We start from the raw sequence: 12073 nt of genomic DNA on the forward strand, positions 1-12073 counted from the left end.
GCAACCCATATGCTCCAAGGAATCTGATGACTTCAAGTGTGGTCAAGAAGACAGGGAGGCTCATACACTGCTGATGGGAGCATAACCTGGTTCAGCCACTTCGGAAAGCAATCTAGTGCTCTCCTGTAAAGTTGACAGGCCTGCACCCCAGGACCCAGAACCCCTTCTAGGTATAAGCTCCAGAGAAACTCTGGCTTATGGGTCCTAGGAGATGTGGACAAAAATGGTCATCACAACAATTCGAACCAGCCTTCATCATGGTTCTTTGAACCACCACATGGCGCTGAGCCCCACGGAGAGTTTAGTTGGAAAATTGCAGGAAGAGGCCATGCCCAGGCATGGCCCAGCAGTGAGGACCTCAGAGATTACCTCCCCGAACCCCTCAGGCTCACCCGGGAATCAGACACGGCCACTTGAGTCAGTGATGGTGTGTGGTGTGGAGCCTGGATCTTTCTATTCCTCAAGGGTAGGTGTTGGCTGGGTGCGGGGGCCCATGCCTGTAATCCTAGAACTTTGGGAGGCTGAGGCTGGGGGATCGCTTGAGCCCAGGAGATTGAGGCCAGCCTGGATAACATGGTGAAACCCTGTCTCTATAAAAAATACAAAAAATTAGCCAGGTGTGGTGGCGCACATCTGTAATCCCAGCTACTTTGGAGGCTGAGGTGGAAGGATCACTTGAGCCTGGGAAGCAGAGGTTGCAGTCAGCTGAGGAGCCTCACCACTGCACTCCAGCCTGGTTGTTGACAGAGCAAGACCTCATTTCCAAAAAAAAAAAAAAAAAAAAAAAAAAAAGGATAGGTGTCAGGTGTCATTTTCCCCCAGAACTGGCCAGGCTGGGAAGGGCTGATTTTGCCCAAAGGGCTGTGGTGTGGCTGTGAGGGACCAATGACAAACTTTCTGTTGCGGGGCAGCAACAGGGTTGAAAGAAGAGCAGTGGCCTCAGATCTAGAAGGCTTGGGCTCAGGCTCTGGCAGGGCCTCACTCCTGGCCTCCATCTCTTCTGTGAGGTGGGATTCTTCATCCCTGCCCTCAGAGGTGTCGGGGTGGGCAGCCCAAGAGTGTGCGTTCTGCAGATGCATAGACTAGGTTCAAATCCCCTTCACCACTTTTTAATTGCGTGACATTGGGTAAGCTGCAGTGGTTTCCTTCTCTAGAAAGTGAGGGTGATGGAATGATGCTGATTCCTGCCTCACAGGAATCCTGGGAGGATTAAATGGTAATGCAAGCTGTTCAGCACAGTGTCTGACTCCCAGAAGTCTCCCACGCATATTCTGCCCGCTTCCATGCGGTCTGTTGGAGGGTCTCCAGGAAGTTTTGAGGTAGCTAAGAGGCAGGGCAGGAGGTGGGAGACTCCTGGGGGAGTTAGCACCCCCAGGGGCAGCTGGCACACACAACTTAACAACTCATGAGCTGTGTGACCTCAGGCAAGCCACCTAACCTCTCTTTGCCTCAGGTACCTCATCTGTGGAGTGGGGATAATAATTGTCCCTTCCTCACTGGCTCTTGTGAGGATTAAATGAATTAGTTCATGTGAAGATCTTAGGTAGGTAGTGCCTGGACCTCATAAGAACTCCACAAATAGTGTCATCTGTTTCTCCTGATTTGCACCACCTCATGGAATCCCTGGCTGGGCAGAGAGGCAGGTTCTGTTCCAGCTCTGCCATCAGCTCGTTAAATAACCTAAAGCAGTGCTTTCTCTCTGTGGATTCTGTTGCCTTGGCTGTTTGTGAGAGTCCTAGGCTGCCCTACAGCCCGGCATTTCGCAAAGTTCCATGTGCATGGGAATTCTTGGGGAGCTTGTAATGCAGATTCCTAGGCCTCACTTGGGGTCCCCTGTCTGCAGGTGAGTGCACGGTGGTTCAGATACATTGCCCACACAATGCCCTAGAAAGGCAGGAAAGGAGATCCCCCCACCCCGCAGTCCTTCAGGCATCTCAAGCTGATCACTTTCCTGTGTCCCACAGCCTCTGACTTTTGATTCCTCCTGCCTCTTTCCAGAGCCTGTTCCAGAGCCCTTCAGCAACTCTGGGCATTCCCTGGCTGGGTTTCATTCCCACTTCTCCCTCAACATACCTCAGGGTATCTTGCCTGCAGGAGGCGTGGGCTCTGACTGTGACGTAACATCAGCCCCGTTCATCCTGCTCTATGTGCCTACATCCCTCACTGCTCATGACTACCATGCAAGCTCAGAATTGTACCCATTTTACAGAGGAGGAAGCTGAGGCTCAAACAGCAAGCAATTTGCCCAGGGTCACTTGTCCAGTAAGTAAACAAGCCAGAATTGGACCCAGGCAGTTGAATTGAGAGCCTCCTTCTGAACCATGATGGCCTTGGGCCTTGTGTGACAAGAAGCGGGAAGGTGAGGGTACCAGACAGAGGCCGGTGCTAGAGGACTGTCTGGGCTCCGGATGTGGCCAGAGCATGTTCAGAGGAGCCTGACTCCACGTTGTCTGTATGTCTTCAAGTTCCAATCCTAAGCCTCCGCTTCTACCCAGCCCTGCCTCCCATCATAAGCCTCCTGCGTTTCTCTAAGTCCCCTGGCCCCACTGCTTCATCCCCCGAAGCCCTCTGCTGTCTTTTCCATCCCTTTCCTACTTCTGTGTCCCGCATTCCTGTGTGGTTGAATCCAGAGATCAGTCCTTTCCCCACCAGAGGCTGGTTGCAGCCAAGTTCATCTGGAGGGCTCGGGGCACCCCTCTGGCCAAGCCTTCAGTCACAGAACCTTCAGCTACTCTCCCTCACTCAGGCTTAACCTCCAAACGCTCCCACAGGGCTTCATCTGCTTGGACTCCAAGCTTGTGGTCAAAGTGCAGACTCGGCTCAGAGACCTCCTGGGGGAACTTCCCAACACTGTCTGTCCCTCAAGCACAAACAACTCAGAAGCCACATCTGCAGAGGGACCATTTTGTCCAATGGCCTTGCTATATAGATGGGGAAACTATGGCCCAGAGAAGGGAGGGGGCCAGCCCAAGACCACAAAGCCAGGCACTGAGAGCTGAGCTGGGGCCGGAGCCTAAGTGCCCCTGTCTCCTCTCACCAGCATCCCTTCCCATTTCTCCATGTGCCGTCAGCACCCAGCCTTCCCAGGATTTCTGCCTGCCTGCCAGAGCCTGAGCTTACATTGCTTCTTCCCCAGCTTTGTTTCTCGAAACCATTATTTGAAAACCGTTTTCCTTGCCGGAGCCCCAGGCTCTTGGAATTGCAAAATCAAAGACCCATACAATGAGGAAGAAGCACTGCCTATGTAGAAGCCAGGGAGACTGCCCCAGACTCGGGCACCGTGGTGACGCTCGGGCTGATAGGATGTTAACTCTGTCCACTCCCTCTGCCCCTTCTTCCCCCCATTGACTACAACAAGAAGGAATCCTAGAAGCCAATAGGACCATAGAATTAGAGCCGATCAGCTGGATGGATGCTTAGAGATCATCGACTCCAGCCCCTGTACAGATGGGGAAACTGAGACCCAGAGAATCTGTCTCCAGAAAGGGACAGAGCCAGTTAGCAAGACAGCAAGACCCCCAGCTGCAGCATCCCCCTGGGGAAATTCCCAGAGGCCCCCACCCACGGATCCCAGGTCTGCCGTTGGTGCTTACCTTTCCTGGGGTCTGGTCCAGGTGTGGCTCCTTGGGGCCTGGAGACGGGAGCCAGACTGTTTGGGGAGTGGTTGGGGGTGTCGCTGCTTCTGAACTAATTAGACCCAGCCTCTGGTGCCCCTCGCTGCCACAGGGGCATTTTTAAGCAGCTGGCACTGAGCCCCCCTCCCCTTAGTCCCTTGCCTGAGGCTCCCTGGCCACAGAGGCCACTCTGCCTTTTACCTTATATGAGCTGAAGAGGCGAGCCCCGTATTGGGGCGAGGCGGGTGCTGAGCCCTCCCAGGGCCCCCCATTGGCCCAGGCACCCCCCACGTGACTGCCTCGCCTTGACCTGCCCCCGGTGCTGAATGTTGCTTTTACCCCCTAAGGAAGGAGTGGTTGACAATTTTCATATTTCTTCTAAATTTGGAGATTTCAGACAATGCTGGGAGCCTTGGCTCCAGCCGCCAGAGGCCCATGTGGAAGTCATTAAGCCTGAGAGCGGGGGAAGGGGAGAGAGGGAGGCAGGGAGAGGAGGAGGAGGAGGAGGAGGAGGAGGAGGAGGAGGAGGAAGAAGGGGGTGGGGAACAGAGTTCTGAGGGTTGCCAGTTGTCAGCCTGGGAACAAGAGCAAACTCCCTGGGAGAAAGCTGTGTGAGAATTTCCTTCCTCTCCCCCAACCCCTGTGTCCCAGGACTGCAGTGGGAGTTCTGAGACTTTCTGGGAACCTCCAGTGGGGGAGACACCAGTCCTGGCTCCTGGAATCTGGGTGATGGGAATTGGGGGGAACAGGAGAACATGGGGAAGGAGAGCCCAGACCCTGGGAAGCTACTCCCATCATCATGCAAACTAGGCCTGGGCCTGACGAGGAAGATCCTGACCCAGCCACCTGGCAGGGTCGCCACAGGGCAGGGGCTTGAATCTGGAATGTCTTTCAGGGGGCTCTCTTTTCCCTGCCATCGCAGTCCTGAGAAATGCCCATCTCTTGCCGGAGTCCCTCTTTCTCCTTTTGCTTGGCCACCTTGGCCTCCTACAGATTCTTTAGTGTTTTTCATGCCTCAGGGCTTTTGCACTTGCATTGCTCGCTGCCAAAAATGCCTTCTTCCCAGAGCTTCTCATGCCGCTCCTTCCCCTGCTCTTGTCTCCGACTCAGAAGTCCCCTCTGGAAGAGCCATTCCCTGGCCCCCTCAGTATTCTGTCACACCCTCTGCTTGCTTCCCTCTTAGGACTCGCCACGCATGTGCCTATCTTACATGTCCACGGTTCTAGTTTCTTGCTGGCTAGCTCTTTCATGAGAGTGTGACTTCTCCTGGCAGGCTGTGTCCCCAGGCTTCCTAGAGTGTCTATGAAGAAAGGTCAGAAAAGACAAATCAAGGGATCACGTGAACCAGGCCTCAGCTGCCAGCCTAGGAGTGTCGTGCTGAGGCCCAGGGAGGGCTCCTCCCAGGGGCCAGCGGGGCCTGCTCCCAGGGCTGCCACCCGGTCCTGCCTTCCACTGCACAGAGCTTCCCTTCTGCGGCCAAGCCTGCTGGACCCCAGCGGTCTCTGTTCACGGCCTCATTCACAGTTCCTCAGACCCCCAGCCTGGATGGGCCTGCCAACCCCTCTCTCCTCCTTCCAGGCCAGAGGCTGTGGTCTGCCTGTCACTGACCCTGGGAGCCCCTCCAGCAGCACACAGGGCCTTGTGACATCCTGAGTGGGGCCATTTGAGGGCCCGAGGGGGTGGAGTGCTGAATCAGACACTGTCCCTGACCTTAAGAGGCTCCCAGTCCAACAGGAGGATTAAAAATGCCATGTCCTTACCCCTCCACCCTCCCTCATTCCTTCTGAGGAAAGAATTCTGTTGGTGTTGAGAGGCCGATGGGCTTCTTCCTGCCTTGGCCACTTCCTAGCTGTGAGGTCTGCCGCTCCCAGCCTCCCTTTCCCCCCTGGGTAAAATGGCGAGAATCACACCTGCCTTCAGCATTGCCATGAGGGCTGGGCGAGGTGGTCCCTGCAGTCCTGGAGGAAGGTGTGAGCAGGACTTGAGTCAGACTGGGCTCAGCCCTGCCCCTCTGCTCCCAACGGTGGGGCTGGGGAAAGCCCTCTGGGAACTAACTTCTGTGAAGATCACTGTCTCCTCTGTAGCACAGAGTCAATGGTTGTGAAGGTTTAGCCCTGAGCCTGCTTCAGAGTGAGCGCTTGATCGATGTAAGCTATGACTCAGAGTTGCGGTGCAAGAGCCCGACACAGAGGTTTCACCACTAATGTCATCCCCTTCTTTTCCAAACCAAGAAGATTAATTCCATTCCTGTGCATGCCCTGGGGTGCAGGTCAGAGATGGTGGGTTAGAGAAGGCTTGTAACACCACTCCCCACCCCTGCACAGTGGCCCGGTCAAATACTCCAAACCACCACCGACAGATTGTAGAGGGAAGATAAAGTCGGCCTAACAGAAACATTGTGTTTATGTAAAGTCCACTCTGGAGGCTGTGAAACGTAAGTTATGCCTCTGTGAGTTCTGCTACTGTATAAACAGCAGAGAGTTCATCATCAAGAACAAACAAAAACTAGCAGTGCAAGCTGCGGAGAGACCCCCACCATTGAAATGCCCAAAAACTCTGCACCTGGCCGGGTGCTTTGGTCGGCTATGCCCATGAGACAACGGGCTTGTTCAGCAGAAAGCCCATTGCAAGAGGTCAAGACAAGGAACTGAAGCGACCCGGAGACAGGTCCTTGAACATCAGGAGAGAGGTGTTCTGCCACTAGACTAGCTCAAAAGGTGAAGTACATGGCAGCCATTTGTGACTCAGTGTCCGTAAATCTGTCTCAAATATTTGGAAGCTGTTTCTGTTTCCTGCCCATACTGTCTCTTGGGAGTTATGAACACTTTACACTATGAACCACTCATTCTGTGAAGTGGCTTTTCTTTCCAGACTGGGAGAGGCAGCCTTGAAATCCCTCCATTCCTAGAGAAAACAGGTCGACAGACTGCGGCTTGGTATGTGTGAGTAAGGCTTCTTGGGCGGTGAAGGGAGGTTCCTGTTAGGAGCTGAGTATGAGAGTGAGTTTGCATCGGTGAGTCCTGTGTTTTCAGATGGTGTGTTTAGTCAGGGGGAGGGGGATGCTGTCCAGGAGAATAGAGGACTCATGGGCCCTGGGAGAGCTGGCTCTACTTCTCTACAGAGTGACCAAGGAAGACCTTGAATTGGTACAGTTGGAACCTTTAGGAAGATGGAATCTAGATCCCCATGGGAAATACTTTTTAAGCCAGTGGAACTAACCAAGGATGAAGTGGGCTAACAAGCTGTCTTGGTAAAGTGGTGAGTTCCCTGTTACTAAGGGAATGCAAGCAGAGGCTGGAAAACTTGGCAAGTCCCTTCCAGCCCTGAGATCCTATGGACTTTACTTTACCCTTTCTGTTCTCACCTCCCAACCTGTCCTAATCTCCAACCCTGAATTCACACTAATTCTACCCAGAAGGCTCAGCTGAGAGGTGGCCGATTGGGAAACAATTTTATATTGAAAAGGCCCATAACCCCTGAGTTAAAAAATCAAGCTCCATATGTTCTCTTCAATGAACATAAAACTTTTTTTTTGTTGGTAGAGTTGGTATGTGGGAGGTGGGAACATGGACAATTAGTGATGAAATGCCTATAATTATTTGCCTTGCAATCCAACCATTTTCTCAAAAGCATCATACCATGGAAAGCTGTCCACATGGCTAGGCGTGGTGGCTCGCACCTGTAATCCCAGCACTTTGGGAGGCTGAGGCAGGAGGATCTCTTGAGTCCAGGAGTTTGAGACCATCCTGGGCAACATGGTGAAATCCCATCTCTGTAAAAAATACAAAAAATTAGCTGGGCATGGTGGAGTGTGCCTGTAATCCCAGCTCCTTGGGAGGCTGAAGTGGGAGGATCACTTGAGCCTGGGAGGCGGAGGCTACAGTAAGCCAAGATTGCATCACTGCCTTCCAGTCTGGGCTATAGAATGAGACCTTGTCTCAAAACAAAACAGAACAAAACAAATAAAAAACTGTCTACAACTTGCTATTGAGTTTTTTTTTTTTTTTTTTTTTTGAGATGGAGTCTCGCTGTGTAGCCCCAGGCTGGAGTGCAATGGTGCCATCTCAGCTCACTGCAACCTCTGCCTCCTGGGTTCAAGCGATTCTCCCACCTCAGCCTCCCGAGTAGCTGGGACTATAGGTATGTGCCACCACGCCCGGCTAATTTTTTTGTATTTTTAATAGAGATGGGTTTTCACCGTGTTAGCCAGGATGGTCTTGATCTCCTGACCTTGTTATCCGCCCTCCTCGGCCTCTCAAAGTGCTGAGATTACAGGCATGAGACACTGTGCCCGGCCAGAGTTTTTCGTTCTTTTTTTTTTTTTTTTTTTTAAAAGTATGGTATTGAAGAAGATAAATTGCATAATCCCTTTTAAGTCAAATGATGTGTACGTATGAGTGTGTCAGGGAAGGGTAAGTGTGAGAGTAGCAAGGCACCCTGCTAGAGGTTGAATTTGTGTGTTATCTCTTCCCTAATCTACTTCACAGATAGGCCAGGACAGGAAGTCACTGTGGAGTGCCCAAAGGTAGTATCTCTGGGAATGGCAGGAGAGGGTGAATTGACTCATTGTCCTGAGAGAAGGATGTAACACATCTTTTGTGTTGATCGCCAGGGAAGAATGGTTATGGGAAGGGGAACAATGGTGTAGTCCAGTCCTCCCAAATCTTCGTGGGAAAGGCTTGCATTGAAGGGCCCTGGGTGGTTGGCTTGGAGCCCTTCTCTGGTCTAGGGGGAGCACCAGCTTCCACCACTGTGGCTGCTTTGGGAGTAGTGAACTTGACCGACAACTCGAATATTACTCATCAAGATTAGCTCCTGCTCCGTTATTCATGTCCTTCCACCACGGTCAGTGCAATGATACAGGACCACGTGGGTCTGGACACCTCCTTCCAAGAAGCCTGTACGGGAACCCTCTGTGTGTTAAGAGGGAGGCAGTGAAAACCCTGTAGAGAGCAGCTGGGCTGCATGTTGGACTTTGTGTTATCACCAGCACGTGGGGCTTGAGCACTTGAAGTTTCGAGGAAAACCGGGCCACACTAATTGCACCCTGAACTGTGCAGGGGAACACATGTGACTGTGCATGTAAAATGCACTGTTGGATGTGTGAAAGAATGTTCAACAAAATAAGAACAGAAGTTATCTCTGGGTGGTGGGAATTTGGGGTGATTTGGGCTTGTTTCACTATAGTTTTCTGTATTTGATTTTTGTCTTGATTTTCATTGAGCATTTCTTGTTTTTAGCGATTAGAAGAAAAGGCAATTATCACATTTATTTATTTATTTGAGAGGGTTTCTTGCTCTGTCACCCAGGCTGGAGTGCAGTGGTGCAATCTCGGCTCACTGTAACTTCTGCCTCCTAGGTTCAAGCGATTCTCCTCCCTCAGCCTCCCTCAGCCCCCCTCAGCCACATGCTACCACACCTGGCTAATTTTGTATTGTTAGTAGAGACGTGCTGCCACACCCAGCTAGTTTTGTATTGTTAGTAGAGATGGGGTTTCACCATGTTGGCCAGGCTGGTCTTGAACTCCTGACCTCAGGTGATCCACCCACCTCAGCCTCCCAAAGTGCTGGGATTACAGGTGTGAGCCACCATGCCCAGACCAATTATCACTTTTAAAAAGGCATACAACAAGACCTTCACAGCTTACTTTGTTTTACAATTTATGTATGGCAACTGTGAAAAATTGAAAATTTAATTCAGAGTCCATTGTCTAATCAAGTCTTACCAGTCAGGGTCCATGTGTAGGAAAGCAACTATTCCTGCTCATTTGAGCAGAAAGGGATTTACTACAGGGAATTGGAAGCTTATGCAATTAGGAAAATTAGAGAAGCGGGCCCTAGAAAGGACCCTTGGGAATGACTTTGAAAACCACAAAATTGTCCTGTCGGGGCAGATGCTACCTCTACTGCCATCAGAAGTGACGTGATGGTTAATTTTATGTATCAATTTGATTGGGCTATGGGATGCCCAGATAGCTGGTAAAGCATTGCTCCTGGATGTGTCTGTTGGGATGTTTCTGGAAGAGATTGGCTTTTCAATGCAGATCGCTTTTTGCCAATGCAGAGGGGCAGCATCTAGTCCATCGAGAGCCTGACTAGAACAAAAGGGTGGAGGAGGGGTGAATTCTCTCTTCTTGAGCTGGAACATCCTTCTTCTTCTGGCTTCAGACATCAGACCTCCCGGTTCTTGCTCCTTGGGACTCTGGGGCTTACACCAGTGGCACCCCTGGCTCCAGCTCAGACATCAGAGCTCCTGGTTCTTGCTCCTTAGGACTCTGGGACTTACACTAGTGGCACCCCTGGCTCCAGCCCTTTGAACGTGGACTGAGTCATACCAGCAGCTTTCCTGGTCCTCCAGCTTGCAGATGGCAAAACGTGGGACTTGCCAGCCTTTATAATCATGTGAGCCAATTTCTGAGATAACTGTCTTCTTCTGTGTCTCTATATATCCCGTTGGCTCTGTTTAGCTGGATAGCTCTGACTACAGTGGACTTTGGAGGGGGAGCTCCACTGTCATGTGAAGAACACACTGCTGCAGCTGCGTCCAGGGTTAGGAGGCCACTCCTGCCTCTGCCACACCCACAAAGCCCACGACCGGTTGTGTCAGTCAGGCAGGGCTGCTGTAACCAAGTACTCCAGACAGGGTGGCTTAAATCATGGGAATTTATCTCACAGTTCTGGGGGCTAGAAGTCCGAGATAAGTGTCAGCAGAACTGGCTCCTTCTAAGGCTGTGAGAGAGAATCTGTTCCAGGCCTCCTATATTCTAGTGGCTTGCTGGCAATTCTTTGGCATTTCTTGGCTTGTAGATGTATCACCCTGATATCTGCCTTCATCTTCTCATGGTGTTTTCCCTGTATGTGCTGTTTCCAAATGTACTCTTTTTATAAGTCATATTGGATTAGGGGTCTGACTTCATATTAACTGATTACATCTGCGGCAACCCCATTTCCAAATAAGGTCAAATTCTGAGGTGTTGAGGATTGGGACTTAAACATGGAAATTTGGGGAGGGGGGACATAGTTCAACCCTTAACATGTGTAAGGGACCACTGATGTGGACAAACCCATACAGGGGTGCTTGCCAGTAACTACTGTGAAGAAACAGGAAGGTAACCTCCCTCCAGAACTATTGGAAGTCTGGGAAATGTAGTTTTTAGCTTACAAGGCTCTGCAGTAATGAAGGTTGGAATGGATGCAGCACCAATCCACCAAATCCCTGACCTAGATCCAACATCCTCTGCCTGCCACCCAACCCTGGTCATTTTGCAGCTGGCAAAAGTTCCTGCCACTGAGCACATGCACCTGGGGTATTAGAAACAACACTGTCCTCAGAAACCAGGAGGTGAGGACTAGGGGAGCCCCGGCCCTATTATTAACTCATAGGGTGACAGCCACAGCTAATCAAACCCACCTGACACAAAATCCCACCACCCGCAATTCACTCAACAAACATGGCAGTGCTCTCAGTCATTAACACACTCAGGAACCTTGTGCCACATGCTGGGAACTAACTTCGTAAGTTTGTTCCGCAAGGCTGTCCCACCTGCCCAAATTTGTTTCTTTATTATTTCTTACAGAGATTTTTTTAAAAAGATAATTGTCTTCTCCCAACCATGACCAACTTCCCGCCACTACCATTTTTCTTCTTTATGTCCAGAGTATTGTGTGCAATTGTGTGCATGCGCAGTCCAAACCCAGCATTCTTCCTGGATGATAGGTAAAGGATTTAGAAGGGAACTGAACCAGGAGGCCAAGCTTTTGGCCCAGTTGTGCCACTAACTTGCTGTGTGGCTGAGATCCCTGATGCCCCAACTGTGAACAGGGTTGCTACTCTCTGCCCACCTGACAGCACCTGGGCAGGCCCTGGAAAATGTTAGGGGAGTGATATGGTTTGGCTGCGTCCCCACGCAAATCTCGTCTTGTGGCTCCCATAGTTCCCATGTGTTGTGGGAAGGACCCAGTGGGAGATAATTGAATCATGGGGCCAGGTCTTTCCCATGCTGTTCTCATGATAGCGAATGAGTCTCGTGAGATCTGATAGTTTTAAAAAGGGGAGTTTCCCTGAACAAGCACTCTTCTCTCTTGCTGCTGCCAGGAAGAAGTGCCTTTCACCTTCTGCCATGATTGTGAGGCCTCCCCAGCCATGTGGAACTGTGAGTCCAATAACTTCTTCTTCTTCTTCTTTTTTTTTTTTTTTTTGAGACAGAGTCTTGCTCTGTCACCCAGGCTGGAGTACAGTGGCGACATCTTGGCTGCAAACTCTGCCTCCCTGGTTCAAGAGATTCTCCTGCCTCAGCCTCCTGAGTAGCTGGGATTACAGGTGCCTGCTACCATGTCCGGCTAATTTTTGTATTTTTAGTAGAGTTGGGGTTTCTCCATGTTGGCCAGGCTGGTCTCGAACTCCCGACCTCAGATGATCTGCCCACCTCGATCTCCCAAAGTGCTGGGATTACAGGTGTG

At 51.2% G+C, this 12073-nt stretch overlaps 1 protein-coding gene across 2 annotated transcripts in view; it reads left to right on the forward strand.

Moving 5' to 3' along the window:
- The window catches only part of IL17B (interleukin 17B), a 47627-nt gene that overhangs the window by 12485 nt on the left and 23069 nt on the right, over positions 1 to 12073 (forward strand). Inside the window, exon 1 of one of the 2 annotated variants that reach the window (XM_063643222.1) lies at positions 11685 to 11766. The exons of the other annotated variant lie outside the window; for it this stretch is intronic. The gene's annotated coding sequence lies outside the window, so the exon portion shown is untranslated. Of the gene's footprint in view, positions 1 to 11684; positions 11767 to 12073 lie in introns of those variants that run through there. 2 annotated transcript variants of the gene reach the window in all.

Source organism: Symphalangus syndactylus, chromosome 7 (genome assembly GCF_028878055.3).
Source record: "Symphalangus syndactylus isolate Jambi chromosome 7, NHGRI_mSymSyn1-v2.1_pri, whole genome shotgun sequence".
NCBI lineage: Eukaryota > Metazoa > Chordata > Mammalia > Primates > Hylobatidae > Symphalangus > Symphalangus syndactylus.